This window comes from Lissotriton vulgaris, chromosome 5 (genome assembly GCF_964263255.1).
Source record: "Lissotriton vulgaris chromosome 5, aLisVul1.2, whole genome shotgun sequence".
NCBI classification, from domain to species: Eukaryota; Metazoa; Chordata; class Amphibia; order Caudata; family Salamandridae; genus Lissotriton; species Lissotriton vulgaris.
The window spans coordinates 39,469,223-39,484,299 of record NC_141693.1 but is presented as its reverse complement, the minus strand read 5'-3'; positions in this window follow the sequence as shown (position 1 = coordinate 39,484,299).

Sequence of the window (15,077 nt, the reverse complement as noted above, 5' to 3'; positions counted from 1 at the left end):
GAAAAAAGGCAGCTAGCTCATTACAGCGGTCTTGTGCCCCTTCAACAGAAGGACGCTCAGCCGGAGCTGAAATGAGGGACTTAGCTATCCTAAAGATTTCTCTAGGCGCGTTTGCTGCAGCACTAATTTTACCTTCATAGAAGGAGGTTTGCGCCATTTTAATCTCTGATTTATAGAGCCTCATTGCGGACCTGTATTCGTCTTTCCTAGACTGAGAATGGTCCTTCCTCCACGCTCTCTCTAGTTTGCGACAGTCAAGCTTTAATAACCTCAGAGCAGGAGTGTACCAGGGTGCAACTTTAGGTCTTCTGATGAGATTACAGGGGCGTTTGGGAAGAACTTGGTCTAAAGTGCTGGAGATCCAGTGATCAAAGTTGCTAGAAGCAGAGGCAGGGTTCAAGGCCTTTCTCGGGGGGTCTTGAGTAAGGGACGTTGTCCAATCGGTGAGGGGAAGTGAGGACCATTTCCTGCCCATGTACTTTGTAGAGGCTTCAGGAGGGGGACAAGAGTTAGAAAGCCAGGTGAACGGTATCAAAAAATGATCGGTCCAAGGCAGAGGAACAGGGGACTCTACATTAAGGTTGACATTACTGTATATGTGATCGAGGAGATGTCCCTTCTTATGGGTCGCCTGATAGCCTCTCTGGCAGAGGTCTAACGCTTGCATGTTGGCCCGCAAGTTATTAGCTGCCGTATCCTGGGGGTCATCTGAATGGATATTAAAATCCCCAAGCAGAGTGAGGTTAGATGAGGTCACGGCTGCGTTAGCGGTGAAATCAGTAATTTGAGTGATAAAATTGTTGAGGGAGCCTGGTGGTCGATAGAGTAGAATACCAGAAAAAGTGGTGGTAGGGGAGAGATCAAGTGCAAAGTGTAAGCTCTCACAGGTCAGCAAGGAATTAGAAGTGACCCGACACTTAAAGGTGTCCCTATATATAATAGCTAAGCCCCCGCCTCTCCCCGATTGGCGGTCGAGGTGCTTAAGGGTGTAGCCTGGAGGAGTGGCCCATATTAAGGACGGGTCGTTGTCAATCTGAAGCCAAGTTTCCGTTAAAAATAGGGCGTCAGGATTAAGCTCATCAATCAACAGATGCAACTTTGTGGAGTGTTTAGGTAGCGGCCGGCAATTAAGGAGATACAATCTCCAAAACTCTCCCAAAGGGAGGGAGCCGCTACATGGGCGGGAGGTGCTCCATGTACAGTGCTTGCAGTGAAGGTCGGTGTTAGCTGGAGAGACGGAATGGCAGCAGGAAGGACTGACAGGGGGGCGTAAGGAGTGTAACCACAAAGAGTTGTAGGCAACTTGATTACCGACCATGATGCCGGTCACCGCCTCAGACCAGGACCAGCGAGAAGCGTCTGGACGCAGACTGGCGCAGACTGGCTTCTCTTTGGCGCCTCTTCGGCGCGTATACGGCGCTACCGCAGCGCGTCACCGCTGCGCGGGATAAGAAGAGGTTATATAGATTAGGCCAGGGTGGAGACTAGCCCGTCAACCTCCCCAAGATGGCTGCCCAGAATGGGACAACCAGGAAGTGGTGTCGCTTAAGCCTCCCTCCACACAATCAGCACAAGCTGTGGTGGACCGGGGAGTAGCGACCAGAAAACAGGTAAGAGGCACAGCAATGTAATTTAAAAACACATATTCTTCAATCAATAGGTTTTTAAATTGTTAAAACGAAGTAGCAACAATCTAATTTTAAAAACACATATTCTTAGTCAATAGGTCTTTAAAATTATTAAAAACGAAAGTAGCAGCTTGCAAAACTCCTGTTCGCATTCAAGCACTAGCGCTATGATCTTTGTTGGTAAGTGATCGTGCGCGCAATACTCCCGCCCTAAAATAGTGAGGGCCAGGGGGGAGACTAGCCCGTCAACCTCCCCAAGATGGCTGCCCAGAATGGGACAACCAGGAAGTGGTGTCGCTTAAGCCTCCCTCCACACAATCAGCACAAGCTGTGGTGGACCGGGGAGTAGCGACCAGAAAACAGGTAAGAGGCACAGCAATGTAATTTAAAAACACATATTCTTCAATCAATAGGTTTTTAAATTGTTAAAACGAAGTAGCAGCAATCTAATTTTAAAAACACATATTCTTAGTCAATAGGTCTTTAAAATTATTAAAAACGAAAGTAGCAGCTTGCAGAACTCCTGTTCGCATTCAAGCACTAGCGCTATGATCTTTGTTGGTAAGGGAATGGATAAGGGATTGAGTAAATGGTATCCAAAGGTACAGAAAGAAACTAAAGAGAAAAAGATGAAGCAGTGGAGACAGAACATGATGGTTGAGGGACTGTTTCCAATGTTTGGGGTAACTGAACAAGGGGGAGGAAAAAGGGCAGAGAAACTCGACATCTAATGGCCATGGGAGATTCGGAGGATGAATACTTGGAGGATTTGTTAATGAAAAATCCACCTCCTTATGCTGAAGAATCGGGGCCCCTAAGCTCGAAAAATCCGTTTTTCCGACATCCTAGAAGTAGGAGGGCCAGTGAGACAGATGCGGTTGGTACAGGTAGCAAAACCAGTGATAGCGACGGATTTTGTAGACCTAGCACAGTGGTCCCAAATTATCGACCTTTTGGTGAGGACAGACCAAGTTTAGCAGTCCCTACTGCCCCGAGTATATACCCTACATTAGTACCCCAAGTTATGCATGACAACTCTACGGAAAGGGTTTTGCATGAACGAGAAAGAGATGCACTGATTAAACAGCGAAATGAACTGATTCAGACTATAGCTCAGATAAATCCCAGTCCTGACGCCCTGACGATCCCCGTAACTATTGGTCCTGCTATACCTCTTTACGGGGATAGACAGGCTAGTCCAAGAACTCCAGTTATTACTCCAATTGTACCACCCCCAAGAAAAGAGCCGCTCATAATTGATGATCAGGCAAGTGAATGTGAGTCCGTGATCTCCTTAATGTATCTGCCCATAAGGGAACCCGGAACCAGTGTACCAAGGGCAGGAAATCAGGCTAAGGCAAAGGAAGTCCTAATTGAAACAACTTCAGGAATCAGGAGTGCTACCGTGGTGACACCAGAAGAGCTAGATAGATGGACCCGAGGAATAGAAAAGGAAACCCGCCAGCTCAAACCTTTAGATATTTACAAACTGAGAATAGAAATGGAAGAACTAATGGCCGGAAATGTGGGATTGGACAGATTGAATACCTTTGATGAAGAGGAGTTGCTGTTTATCAGTAAAAGCCTTACCCGGAACACCAGAGTGCTCCATTAATGGACACAGCCTCTGATATGGGAATTGACGTTAGTCGATCCAAAGTCTTACAGAAACCCTATAGAGCTGAATTCTCCGATAAGGATTTGGAGAACATGAATGTGTCAGGGAAGAAGATACAGATAAAAGAATTGTTGAACATACTGCAGAAATGGGGAGACCTAGATAAATGGAAAGCCAGGTGGGCAAAGAAAAAGGAAGACAGTAAGGCCAAACCTAAAGCTTCAGAATATGTACTAAAAGAAGTAGGCAAAGCAGAAAAACTGTATCCCATGAGAGAAGTACCAGGTGGGAAATACGTACATGTCCCATGGTCCCGACAGGATATTGTGTCATTTACCAATGACTTCCCAAAATTAAGAGAGAAACCAGTGGAGTGGTATAGGCAGGTTGAGCGATTCATGAAGGTCAAAAAATGTCTTCTGGAGGACCTGGATGGGTTCTTCGACATTGTAGTTCCTGTAGATTTAAGGACTGAATGCAAAACTGCAATTGATTGGCCCAGTGAAGAATATGAGAGAGACTCCAGAACTGGAGCTCCCTCTCCAGACGTAATGAGAAAGTATGATCAAGTCATACAATACCTAAAAGGAAAAGTGCCAGCAAAGGAAACTGATTGGACCCGAATAGATAGAACTGCCCAAGATCGTGATGAAACAGTTCACTCCTATTATGAAAGGTTACTACAGGTGTTCAAAACCTACAGTGGAATCGATAACATTGAACTGAAGGATATGACCCATTTCATTTACTGATTCGTGTTGGGGTTAAGGCCTGAGATATCCCAGTGGATTAGGGATAATACAATTTGTTGGCAGGGAAAGCACATAGATGATGTCCTCAAATACGCTAAGTATTGTGTGGATGAGATGGAGAATAAGAAGAAAGCCCTGAAGGAGAAAGTGATGTGAGCACAAGTAAAATTGGCTGAACAACAAGAAAAACAGTTAAGTAAATTGAATAATAATACTCAAAACACTAATTCTGGGGGAGGAGGGAAGCCCCGAGTTAAAATGAGTAGGGAAGAAGCCAAAAAGAAGTTCCCTTGCCACGGGTGCGGTCAGATAGGGCACTGGAGAGACGAGTGTCCTCATTTGCAGGCTGGTAATGCCCCCATAAATGGTTTAAATCCACAGGTGCAGAAAGAGGGGCCAAGAAAGAATCAGCAACAGGTAAAACCACATCCGTTGCCTCGAGCTCCTAGACCTAATTATAAGAATCAGGCTCAGCAGAATGAGGGGGTCGAGGTGTGGGAAGGAGGAAATGAGAGAAATGCAGCAACTTCGCAATTCCTGTTAAATGATACATTCCGCTGTGATGAACCATACTGACGGGGCCTGAGGGGGGAGGACGAGGAGTGCGTGCTTGGCGCCTCCTTACCGGTAGACCAGACAGGGCCATACATTGAAGGAAAGGTTGAAGGAAATGACGTCACCTTTCTGTTGGACACTGGTGCTACCCGTTCTACTGTGAGAACAGTGGACGTTCCAAACCTACCCCTCTCGGGAGAAGCCATCCAAGTAGTGGGTGTTTCAAATCAGATAATCAGTACTCCAGTAACTGAACCAATGGAGATTTCCATAGGGAACTTTAAAGAAATGCACAGATTTGTTGTCTGTGACTCTAGTCCAGTGAATCTACTGGGACGTGATTTGTTGTGCAAAATGAACTGTACCATCTTTTGCACACCAAAAGGCGTCGAGATTCAGACCCCAGATGAAGATGGCTTGTACAAATTGATGTTACTAAGACCCGACACGGAAACTAAACCCCTGACAATAAAGGACTTACCTGATGAGCTTCAACTGAGAGTGACACCTGAAGTGTGGGATTTCACTGGAAAAGATGTAGGATTAATGGCAAATGTAGACCCAGTTAAAATAGCCATAAAAACAAATGCTGTTTACCCGAAAACCAGACAGTACAAAATGAGTGCAGAAGTGAAAGCTGGAGTCGCAATTGAAGTAAACAGGTTGCTAGAGGCAAACATAATACAAGAAGTAATGAGCAGTCCTTGTAATTCTCCCATAATTGGAATTAAAAAGCCTAGCGGAAAGTACAGGGTAGTGCAGGACCTGCGAAAGGTAAACCAGATTGTTGTACCTTGCTGTCCTATTGTACCGAACCCTGCAGTGATCTTGTACCAAATCCCATGGAATGCGGAATGGTTTACCGTTATTGACTTATGTCACGCATTCTTTTCCATCCCATTACATCCAGACAGCAAATTCTTTTTCTCATTTGAATTCGACAGTCATGTATATGTCTGGAATCGTGTCCCCCAGGGGTACACGGAGAGTCCTTCGATTTTCAATCAGATTTTAAAAAGATGCCTTGAATCTTTAGTCCTGCCAAAAGAATCTGTTTTGGTTCAGTACATAGACGACCTTCTGGTGGCGTCTAAAAGTCGAAACGACTGCGTCACTGATACCATTGCCTTATTGAATCATCTAGGCAAGGGAGGACATAAAGTATCACCTGACAAATTGCAGTTCTGTAAGAACTCAGTGAAATATCTGGGGCACCAGATAGAGAAAGGTATCCGGAAAGTCACTACAGAAAGGATCAGAATAATTCGAGACATGGAGCTGCCCAGAACCCAGAAAGAGGTGAGAATGTTCCTAGGAGTTGTAGGGTACTGCAGGCAGTGGATTGTGGGATTTGCGGTTCTAGCCAAACCCTTGATAAAAATGACCAAGAAAGGAGTAGAAGATCCAGTTAGTTGGGATGACGAAAGTATGACAGCCTGGATAAAATTGCGAAATTGTCTGTGCTCAGCTCCTGCATTAGGAATGCCAGACTATTCCAAGAATTTTGAGTTGTTTTGTGATACCCGAGACAACTGTGCACTCTCAGTCCTAACACAAGAACATGGTCTGACCAGACGTCCGGTGGCCTATTTTTCGGCCACCCTAGATCCAGTGGCTGCTGGATTACCTGGATGCCTGAAAGCAGTAGCTGCCACATGCACTAGTCTAGAACAGAGTGAAAACATTGGTATGGGACATCCTGTAACTGTATATGTTCCACATTCAGTTGTGATCTTACTGACCCGAACCAAGACCCAGTATCTCACCCCTAGTCGGCTGACTAAGTATGAGAGAATCCTTATAGGTGCAGAAAATTTGATAATTTCTCGATGTAACATTTTGAACCCTGCAACCTTGTTGCCCATCACCCAAAATGCAGAAGAGGAGGGTGAAATTGAACATAACTGCATGGACCTAACTGAGTTTAGCACAAAACCACGTCCTGATATCAAAGAGACAGCCTTACCAGTAGAAGACCTCGTGATGTTTGTGGATGGTTCATGTTTAAGGCATGAGGATGGAGGCCTGAGTGCTGCCTATGCGGTAGTCACTCTAGAAACTACCCTAGAAGCATCCTACTTAAGCGAAATAAAATCTGCCCAAGTAGCTGAATTAATTGCATTGGCGAGAGCTTGTAAGCAAGGGAAAAACAAAAGAGTAACCGTATACACTGACAGCCAGTACGGTTATGGGGTTGTTCATGACTTCGGCCAGCTATGGTTGCAAAGAGAATTCATGACTTCCTCTGGTACCCCTATCAGAAACGGAAAGGTGGTACAGAACCTACTGGAAGCAATCCAATTATCCAAAGAATTGGCTATGGTCAAGTGTGCTGCTCACAAATCTGGTAATGATGATGTGACAGCCGGAAATCGATATGCTGACCAAATTGCCCAATATTGTGCCCGATACAAAATGTCCCTAAACATCAAATTATGGGGAGGTGGAAGCAGCTGCCAACTTATGGTGTTTGAGAATGTATCTACTTGGAGGGAACTGAAAGAGTTGCAGCAAGCAGCAGAGGAAGAGGAAAAAGAGAGATGGGAGGCAGATGGATGTCATCCTAGGGATAGGGATGGTGTTATGGTTAATAAGGATGGTGTGCCTGTATTGCCAGACAGCATGGTGGCCCCAATGGCCAGAATGATCCATGGTGACACACATATTGGGAGGGATGCAATGTGCTGTATGTTCCATGAAGTATTTTACAACTCAAAGTTCAGAAACATTGCGGAGATGCTTTGCCAGAGGTGCTTGGTATGTCAGCAATTTAACCCAGGAAAAAGGACTGTAGTAGACCAGAGTACAATTGGAAAAGCCGAAGGTCCCTTTGTCAGACTTCAGGCTGATTTTATCCAGCTACCCATGTGCAAAGGATATAGGTATGTCCTAGTTATAGTCTGCCTATTCTCAAGGTGGGTGGAGGCCTACCCAGCAAAGAAAAACGATGCCATTACTGTAGCCAAACTATTACTTAGGGAGCTAATACCTAGGTATGGATTTCCAGAGACAGTTGAAACAGACAGAGGTGGGCATTTTGCCAACGAAGTCCTAGCAGAACTCTATAAAGCATTCAAAATTGAGCCAAAGCTGCACTGTGCATATCATCCAGAGGCTTCTGGAGTAGTCGAACAGGTGAATGGCACTATAAAATCAAGACTGGCAAAAATGTGTAATTCCACAAGATTGAACTGGATAGAAGCCTTGCCTCTTGTCCTGATGTGATTGAGAAGCATTCCAAACCGAAGGACAGGCCTGAGCCCCCATGAGATACTAATGGGAAGAGTGATGTGACAGGCAAGGGTACCAGGACACAAACTGCTTAGTATTTCTGATGATTTGGTGCTAGAATACTGCAGGCAGCTGGGTGACCAAGTGCGTTCTATCTCTCACCAGATTGGGGAGGACGCCGTCGCCTGGCCTACAACTCCAGCCCATAAGCTGAAACCTGGTGATTGGGTTGTGTTGAAGAAACACACCCGGAAGAGTTGCCTTGCACCAAAGTGGGGAAAGCCAAGACAGGTGATCCTTGTCACTACCACTGCTGTGAAGTGCGCAGGCGTGCCGAAGTGGATCCACGCCAGCCATACTAAGAGGGTAACCGGAGAAGACGCGACTGAAGCTGAAGGTGGTGAAGCTGAGGAGTCTCCAAATGAGGGTCCGGAACTAGCTGATGTTGAACTACCGAGCACCAGTCAAGACGAATAGTTCCCAGCAGATGATCTGATTCTTGATCCAATAAGAACCTGGAAGTACTCCTACCTAGATAGAGAGTGGGATAGTGAGGACGAGACAGGAAAGGAAGGAGAAGATCAGGTTGTCGAGAATCACATCAGACCTGATCAGGAAATAGGTAAAACAGGGACAGGCCAAGCCATCGACACACCTCCAAAGACTCCAGAAACTGAAAAGTGACAGATAGTAATTAGGGCTGAAGTTCATGCGGAAGAAAATCAAGGATTCGAAGTGCATGAACAGGAACAGATAGAAATAGACGAACATGTTCAGGAGGCAGAATCTGTAATAGTTGAAAATCAAAGAAAAATCCAAAGTATACCTGAACAAGGCCAGCTTAGAAACCAGGCAGAAGAAACTGAAGAAAGACCTGGGACTAGTCAGACAGGAAGGGAAAATGATACCGTTGAAGAAACAGTGCCACAACTGAACGAAAATAAAAGGGCTCATGACGAAAGCCAAGCTACAGTAACAGCTAAAAGACTCAAGAAGAAGAATGAACCCAGATACATAAAAAGACTGAGACTAAGGTTAAAGACTGCGGAAGAGAAATTAGAAGACCGGAAAAGAGCTGCCAGTGAAAGACAGAGAACAGGAACTCAACCAAACAGACGCAGTACCAGAGTAAAAAGACAAAACAAAAATTATCGGAGTCCTGAATGGACCTACTTGGTGTTGGAAGAAATTGATGATCCCGAAATAAGCGACAAAAGCGACCAAGATTCGATTGCTGATCAGAGTTCTGAAGAAGATCCAACTTGAAAGAGAAACTGCGTAAGCCTCTTGTGAAAAGAAACAAAGAGGGGTTGGAAAACCACCTGTGAGAAAAAATGTCTGATTCAAATGTAAATGGAAGACCTAGAGGAAACTGTTGTAAAACGTGCTGTAAAATATGCTTATGTAGTGTAGCAATAGTGATAGTGATATGGATAGGACTAACAGTCTTTATACCTTTTATGATAAGTAAAGATACTAACCTGTACCCTACTAAACAAGTGACGCCAGACACAAAAGCTGTACAAACCGAAGAAACACCACGAAGTGTAGAAAGACGTGAGAATGCAGTTAGCCTTAAACAGACTAGACCTGACTTAGAAACATCAGATGAGGGAGGACTACATTATCACAGAATCAAAAACAGAACATATTTAAATGTCTTTGCAAATCTTTTAGTGCACTATGTAGAAGCCATGGAAATAGAAGATTGTTATGTCTGCATGAAGCTACCCACTTCTGTAGCTGAAGGTGTGACCTATCACCATTTACCTTTGACCTATGGAATTTCCTGTAGTATATTAGCAAGCTTATTTTATAGAAGCACCTTACAGTACTACTATTCAAACACTGACGTAATCTTTTCTGAACTTCCTATTCGGGGAAACCTGAACATTGTACATGTTAGAAGCGAAGTGACTCGTTACATGGGAGAATACTTTCTGTCTATAGGTGACATAGATCTGAATGAAGCCCGCAGAGATACTTGACCTGTTCTTTACATGAACAAGAGAAAATGTTTATCAAAATGGCAGAAAAGAGAAGGGAGAGTTTCCAGAGAAAAGCAAATGATAAAAGACAGAAAACTCCTAAATGGGCTGAAAACCTGGAAAGCACCTCACAGGGTGAAGCTAATCCTGCATTGTTGCTGGACTTTGAACGGAAAGGGAAACTCTGTCTTCATAGAGAAAAGACTAGTTATTATAACAATGTATTCATCGGTTCCAGCGAATGCAAACATAATTACAAGGTAATTGGAGGTTGGGGTTTCAAAAATGGGTCAGAACCTGTGTTTCCCGGAATTTATTATATATGTGGAAACAAGGCTTACTTCAAATTGCCAGATCACTGGTATGGAAGCTGCTATTTTGGCATTGTCTTCCCGAAAATATACCACAGGAACAGCGCTACTGGAAGCAATGAAAATACTAATGTTTTAATGCGTAGTAGACGAGAAAGTGTAGGAGAAATTATAGGTGATATATTTAGTGCACTGATACCTGGAATGGGAGTGGTTCTGAATACTCATCGAATCTGCAAATTATCTACAGTAGTTGATCGGTTATCAACTGACACTGCTGCTGGATTCCTACTGGTCAATACTGAAATGGTTGCGATCAGATCGATGGTTTTACAGAATCGCCTTGCTCTTGATACCTTATTGGCAAAAGAGGGCGGAGTCTGCAGGATGTTGAAGGCGCAACATTGTTGCACTTACATTCCTGATAAGAGTGTAGAAATTAAGAAATATGTGAGAAACATAACTAATTTGGAAAAGGAACTCAAACCATTGGAGGTTGATAGTGCCTGGAAGAGACTAACTGATGGTCTCTCCTCTGTAGGTAGTTGGTTTTCTAACATAGGTAAAAGTATTGTAGGGAAAGTACTGATGCCAATAGCCGGAATACGTTTGGTTGTGCTGATTATAATAATCTGCTGCAAATGTCAAAAATGCAGAAAGAAGTACACAGTAAATAAGAGAGGAGTGAAACGAAATGTTGATGAGCTGGAATTAGAAGAATTGAGAAACCAAATTTATAAGAAAGCTAAAAGCTTCCATCCTAATAAGGATGCTGAAAAAAGGCTCAACAACAAGTTCGTAGAGATTGAAATGAGTGATATGTGAGAATGAAAGTTGGCATCTGTTTCCATTAATAGTTATGATAGTAAATATCATCAAAGAGGGGATTGATGGAGCAAGGATTCGCACGTAAAGCGACTTGCTCACATTCAAGAACCTTGTTAACTGTAATAGTATTAACCAATCCCGTTTGTCATTAATATCGCACTTTTTCAGTACACCCGGGTGTCCCAGAGATGCTTGCCTATGTGTCTATTAATCCTAATGAGGCTTGCATACTACTGAATCGCTGCTTCGCAGAAATCCAGTCTGCGCATGCTCGGTCATACCTATGTGATGTGACGCACTCGCAGTTCTGGAGGGATTATTTCGCTCATGCGCATTATTGCTAAAATGGCCGCTTTGTCTTTAAACACGCTCTCTGCTTGCAAATGCTGCTTTGCCCTTCTATCTATTTCTGCATAACTCCTAACCACTATAGTTATTATAAAGTATGGGATGTAGTATAGCTTATCATGGTGTACAGTGTATTCATTTCTTCTGTATTTCTAATTTGTTTTCGCTTACTTTTCATGTACCGTGTATCCGGGGCCTGGGAGTGGGGAGCCTCTCCATCTTAGAAGTCTATGCGGACCTGATCACGTGACATGAGAACCGAGCCTTACATCAGTGGAACTCAGCCAGCTGGCTACCAAAGCTGAGATGCTCCTGGGAACCTGCCCCCTGACCCAGGGAGAAGAAGCTGAATTTCACCTGAAATTGTTACATTTGTTTCTTTCCACTGTGTGCTCTATTGTTCTCTTCCACACGTATGCCTGGGAACTGGAATGTAAGGGGTGGATACTGAAATATGAATATTAAATATGGGAAGCCAGAATTTTAGGTGGTGACAATGACCTAACCACCTCTCCTGACCAATCATAAGTTGGGGACCCTGTCACTTGCAACATTTGTGGGTGGTCTAGGGACCCGAAAAGGGTATAACTAGCTTCAACATTCTGCGCATGCTCAAAAAAACATTTCGCTGGATCCCCACCGAAACTAGGAAAACGGTCACCCACGCTCTGGTCACGAGCCGACTGGACTACGGAAACACCCTCTACGCAGGTACTACCGCTAAACTCCAGAAAAAACTCCAACGAATCCAAAACGCCTCAGCCAGGATCATATTAGACATCCCGCGTAAAGAACACATCTCTGGCCACCTGAAAAACCTCCACTGGCTTCCCGTCAATAAGAGGATCACTTTCCGGCTCCTAACCCACGCACACAAAGCACTCTACGAAATCGGACCAGAATGCCTCAACACACGACTGTCCTTCTACACCCCCTCCCGCCAACTACGATCTTCCAACCAAGCCCTCGCCACTGTACCTCGCATCAACAAAACCACCATGGGAGGTAGATCCTTCTCCTACCTGGCAGCTAAAACATGGAACTCACTTCCCACTTACCTTCGCCTTACCCAGAACCACCTAGCATTCAGAAAGCAACTTAAAACGTGGATATTTGACAAGTAATCCCCCACCCCTCCCTAAGCGCCTTGAGACCCTCTGGGTATGTAGTGCGCTATATAAATTTTCTGACTTGACTTGACTTGACTAGTTTTAGTTAGAGAAATTGTCCGACTTATCCGAGTAGCTGACCTGTCACCGACCCTACGAACTCTATAGGCGATTGATACAGAGAGCTGCGGAGCACTCTGTCCGAAACTTCCACAAACTCCAAGGGGTGGAAATAATCTTAAGTGCTGGCGAAGCACTTTGCTGGGAGATTCGAGAACCCAATCGGGGTTACTGGCGGATTCCGTGCAGAGAGGGAGTAGCGCAGGCGTTGCATCCGAAGCTGCAGGTGTTGGTCGTGCCCTTTGGTGAGCCCAGTCCTGACCCAAATCCTGAGGGGTATCCTGTCCTGACTGTCCGTGAGCTGTACCTGCTCGCCTACTGGTATCCTAAGTCCTTGAGGGTCCTTGTCCTCGCCTTTCCCAAACTGACCCATGGCCAGGGTTAGTCCTCATTCCTGTCCTAGGTAATTATAATTTGTGGGTGTTCGTCATTCTATCCCCTTTCCTCCTACTTTTTTAATAAAGCCTCTATGCCCATGATATTCTCTCTGTCATCTCAAGTAGCGTATATGCATACTGTCTATTAGTTATGTTCCATTTTTCCCCCTACCTGTAGGACATTATTGAAACTGTTTTATTTGATTAGTGTGATCTAATTTCACTTGTGTTTAGAATCTAGGGTTGAATTAGCAGTTAGTATCAGGTTGAGTCACTGTAGGACTTTGGCAATTCACTGACTATTATGTTTTAAAACTCACCTACCTTAGTATAAGCCTGAAACTGAATAGCGTGTTCCCTGTGACCTTTACCCTGTAGTGTTCCCTAGCACTCAATGGTGCTTGCCCTCATCCATAGCTACATTATAGTTGTAATCCTGATTATTGATATTTTGATCTGTATTAGTTTTATACTCGTGTCATTCTGATTTAAAACTTACTATATAAACCTTTAAAAACCCTTCAGGTGTCTGTGGTCATTATAAAACATTTAAGTGTTATTGAATGTATAATGTATTTTCGTTTATGTCTTATCTCCTGTCCACTGATAGCTCCTGATCCGTCAGGAAAATAGGTACCTGTGGTAAGTCAGGTACTCGGGAATTAGTGGTAAGAAAACACACAGAATTACTGATGGTTGTGTGTAAACTCGCCCGATTCACAAAAATACTGTCATAAACACGTCATGGGCCCAAGTGCGTGAAATCTGGTAAAACTAAGAGTCGGGCGCGCTCTATCAGTAATTTTCTGGTAGCAGTAGTATGGTTAGGACTAGTTAAGATAGGTAGATAAGATAGAGTGTGTATTTATAACATGTGCTGCTAGAATTATTGCTGCTTAAATCCATTGCTGCTAAAATTTATTGCTGCTAAAATTGAATTTCTATGTTTTCATTCGAATGTTATAAAGGCCTTGAAAAATTTTACTATATTATTGCATGTGATTAACATAATTGTTCGTAATTGTTTATTGTCGTTGGAATCCCCGGGGAAATAGAATAGCAAGTGGTGAATAGAATCCACTTGGCTGTGAGGTCACTGGCTAGGAGGGAGATTAGTGCATGGTTAGGTAGAACTGGAAGCGCTAATTAGGATTTTTCGCTAATTAATTGATGTATAAATGTTAGCTACGAGTACCCTGATGAAACTCTCGTTGTGATATCACCTAGTAAGGGTCACATGCGGAAGGAGTAATAGGTTCTTCGGAGCTTGAGTGACAGGAAAGGAGTTCGCTGGTGAAAGTTTGACTTAGTATATATCCTGGAAAGAAGTGGATGAGTCAAAGGAGTAGCAGGTTCTCTAATGCTTGTATGAGGGGATAGGCAGAAGAGATCTATCCGTAGTGAATGAAAAGTAGACAGAAGTGGTTTACTTGCAGTAAAAGAAAAACTCTTTTCCTTTTTAAAACCCTTAAGCACAGTGGCGAACGTTATACGTTGTTAACTAAACTAAGCACTCGCACTTTAAGAAAAATTCAAAGTTTCCGTTACCTTGTGAAGGAGGGAGTAGGTCGCAAGGCTGCACTGACGCCACTTTGTGACGCGCTGGTATTGGTTGAGCCAGCGGGTGTGTAGCGAAGCCAGAATTGTAAGGGACGGGTGAGCGCCGAGGAGTGAGACCGCGTCTCACGAAGGGGCCGCGCACCCATTGATCAAGAGCTTTTTGCAACCTCGGTGCTGATTTGTTGCCGTGAATTGAAAAACGCGCTAGCATTGGAAGCACATAGGTAAACAAAATTAATCAATCCGTGCTTGAAGATAGTTTAGAGAGTTGTATGTGGTATCCTGAGTTTGTACCTGATCTGAAAAATCTAGGATTTTATAAAGAGCAGTTACTAAGAGGTAGACCCCACATGATGTACGGAGTTAAGAGAAAATTGTCATTTGCCGACAAGATTAAGAACTATTTAAAAAAAGACAAGCCCATTACAACTAGAGAGGGTGTGATCATTCCACCACCTAATACTCCCGCATCATTTATGATGTTCGACAAAGGGTATCATACCTGTGTATGGTTGGAAAATTGGGTAAAGTACACTGAAGATGACGGAGTCCTAGCATTTCCCCTCGATGGTACCTTTAACGGTAGAATCCTGTTTAACTTAAGGACCCGAATGAATGAATTGCTTCCCCGACCCAGACTAACGCAATATGA